The sequence below is a fragment of the Bactrocera latifrons genome, unplaced genomic scaffold (genome assembly GCF_001853355.1).
Source record: "Bactrocera latifrons isolate USDA-ARS-PBARC rearing strain unplaced genomic scaffold, ASM185335v1 scaffold_57, whole genome shotgun sequence".
In the NCBI taxonomy this organism is placed as follows: domain Eukaryota; kingdom Metazoa; phylum Arthropoda; class Insecta; order Diptera; family Tephritidae; genus Bactrocera; species Bactrocera latifrons.
In genome coordinates this window covers 1,312,845-1,316,411 of record NW_017537234.1, presented here as the reverse complement: position 1 = coordinate 1,316,411, position 3,567 = coordinate 1,312,845, and the positions used below count along the sequence as shown (strand labels likewise).

Below are 3,567 nucleotides of genomic sequence, written 5' to 3'. Positions count from 1 at the left end.
TTGTAGTTTTTTTCATAAAATATTTTTTATAACGTCCACAAATTTGCCAGTTTAATTTACCGACTTATTTGTACAGTACATACAATCATAGAAACAATAGTCATTACGCCTCTAACTCGTTTATGAGTAGATCGTTTGCTCGGCAAACATAATAACTGTCAATATTTTCCACATTTTTTACATGACAAATCGCTTAAGTGAATTGTGTACGCTTGCAATAACAAAATCAGTGAGAACAAATAAAAACTGATTGCTGGACGTGTACTAACATGCATTTGTTTGTATGTTGCATGTTGGTATGCAAGAAATTTGTGATGCTGGCAAAAAGTTGTGCAATAAAAAATGTTTAACTATCTATGAAGTGTGAATTAGCAACATATACTTATGATTTTAATTACTTACTTAGTATGGCTATTTTGTTTTTAAAGTTTCATATAGAACATTTTTATTACTATCAGCGCAAGCAAATACATATAAACAATTGGCTGTGCAAATTGTAATTAGTCGGGCGTAAATGTTTGAAAGTTAAATTTGAATATACAAACATATTCTAGGGAGAGCATGCATAAAAAACTACTTACATATGTGCAGCTCATACATATGTACATATATGATTTGATTGCTATTAGCCACCTGTCTAACTAAAATTAATTGTTGCTCAAATTTTTTCAGTATTTAAATAGTAAACGGCACAAATTTCCGTGTAATTCGTTAATATTTTTATTGTTACAGTTAATAAAGTGTAATTATTTTTATATGCACATAAATAGCATAGCCATGTGCGTAGCTTAAATTGTGTGATTTATAAAACTTGCCGTGCTTAGGTAAACGTCCGGTTGACCATGATTGCTTGTCATAAAATAAGCCCATAAAAATGTTTTGTTTTGAAGAAGCGATGACAGTATATATGGAGAAGAAGTACTAAAGTTGATAAAACCTCATAATATTCTAATCTTTTTTAATACTGGAACATAAAAAACCGTAATCGAAATATTTTTAATGAATATCTTGAGCTGGGAAGCAGGAAGTTACACAAATGTTTTGTGTTTAAGAAAAAATCTTGAATTGAACAAATTTTAAATAATAAAAAAATAGTTAAATAATAAAAATATTTAAATATATAAGTGTGGGCTTTTGATAAAAATTAAACTAAAAAATGTTTAAATATTTAAAAAAGATTAAATTATCGTAAAAATTAAATAATTAAAAGAAATTAAAAATAACTTAATTGTTTTACGACAAATAAATAGAAGTTTGAGTAGTTAAATAAATATTCAATGATTGAATCATTTAACACTAAAAGTTGTACTCGGTAATACCAATTAATAAGATAAGGAAGTTAAAAAAATATTTTTATTTTTGTGCTTTTTGTCTTTGGCTTGAATAAGATAGAGAAGTCAATAAATTTGCTTGTGATTTTATACTTTTTTCTGCTGTGCTTCATTAAATTCAACGAGCATTAAACACTCTTTGCAGTAGCTATGTACATACTTGCTGCCTCTCAAGGCTGGGGAATGACAGTTCACTGCCCGTTAGAAAAACGTTTACTGATGATGCTGACAAATTTATAATACCGAATTTATGCCATTTATTGAAGGTTTACTAATCTTTAGCAGCTCACTAGAACCGAGTGGGAATATTTAAATACATGTATTAAAGATAGATTAACTATAATTTCATTTTCATATAAGCTAGCCCACCTCGAGGAAAAGTAGAGGCCAATCCCACCACAATCGGGTCAACGTAACCGCAACGTACCTAGATTTTTATCCGACTAAGGACTGTCAACACGGCAATATTTCCCAAAACTATCTGAGAACAACAACAAGAGGATGCTAGAGAAACTAGTTGAGAATATGCCGTATAGTTAGTATTTAATATTTAAAAATTGAGAAAAGAAGCTTTAACGAACTTAGAAGAGTTGATGTAACCTCAAAGTGTCAATGACAATCTAATAGATTATTGCGAATTAGCATAAAAAATTGCAAGTCATGCTCGGCTTATTCGGGTTCTTGTTAGCTGTATGCAGTCTGAATATTATAAACTACTGATCTTATTGCTATATTTATTTTTTAAATATGCAAATAAATTTAAGAAATTCTAAAAAAATAAATAGTAAACCCAGCAATCATTAACTTTTGCATAGCAATGAAGTGACAGGAGCCCTCTTACTTTCATAATTACATAGGCAGTAGCAACGAAAAAAACTCATTTGCATAAATGAGCCCTTTCACAAAAATGTGTTATAACAATTAACGAGCGCTACTTGAGAATAAACACGAATATACATCTAATAAAAACAAGATTAATTTCAAATATTTGATTACAATAAAAACATAGTCACTACAAAGATTGTGAGTTTTACTTTCAAAACAAGACAGGGTACACTTAGGGCTGCAAATAATCAATGCAGCATGTTACATACTCGTAGTATATAAAAGTGTGATGCGCTGCAATCATATTGCGCAAACAAATAACTATTTCTAAAATAGCAATAGCAATTTTTTTATAAATAAAATGTCTTTTAAAATATCTTTGCTGCATTTTTTAACGTTTATATTATGATGTGCATATTCTCCAAAGCATGATGCAACAAATGGCTTTCAACATTAATCGTGACTTTATTTGTCGAATAAATCATATTGTTGTTTGATAACAATTAGATACAATCAAACATGGCGCTCATCGCTTGCGCAATTAATTAGTTGCAATGGAAGAAAAACGAACTGTTTCGTTGCATTAGAAACGAATTAAATAAATGGTGTTTTAGTTTTTCGTGCTTTGGTGAAATTATTGTTAGACAGTAAGCTGTGGTATAATGTCGTGTACACACGTACTTACTAATTTCTAAGCAACTTTCTGTTGCTTTGAAAAATTGTTTGTGATGATATTTAAGATATTCTGACGCAATAATTGCTATGAAAAATTATAGATATTGCACAATATTACGAAATAATAAGTTAATTGTGCTATTCATTGGTAGAAGTCAACGAAAAAACTTAACATTTTGGAATTCACATCAAACCAAAGTAAACCTTAATCATAGAACTCTTAAATTAATGGCAAATCATGCGATTTTTTAGCTAATGCCATGACCGACATTCAGCTTAGCAATCAAAGTGTTCATTAATGCTTTTCTATTCCGAGCTGTATTTTCCACACTAAACTTTAAAACCCGCTCCTTAATTATAATATAAAAATATGAAAGCAGAAATGTATATGTATGTATGTACAAATTATAGTCATGTGCTAAAACTAAAAAGACGCCTGTTGGTGTTAAGTTGTTTTTGTAGATATGATTTCATATTGAGTTTATCTTCTGGTTTACCATTTAAAGTATTTGATTAATGAACAAATGGGCAAAAAATCATTGCGTGGATGCTCTCTGGTATTTATTTTTGTGCTTGTGGCTTGATGCTTGTAAGATAGTGTGTTAGTAAATAGATGTTGAACAAGACTTCGAAGTCATTATCTATGAACACATACATATGTATGTTTTCTATTTTTAGTTTTATTAATTTTACGTATTTGTGTAGGGGAAATTATTGATTATTATTAAATTTTTAT

The 3,567-nt window shown here is 29.2% G+C and overlaps 1 protein-coding gene across 1 annotated transcript in view; it reads right to left on the bottom strand.

Annotated features, from left to right (window-relative positions):
- Window positions 1-3,567, bottom strand: part of LOC108974638 (putative metabolite transport protein HI_1104) — a 20,076-nt gene that overhangs the window by 15,554 nt on the left and 955 nt on the right. The gene's annotated exons all lie outside the window — the stretch shown is intronic.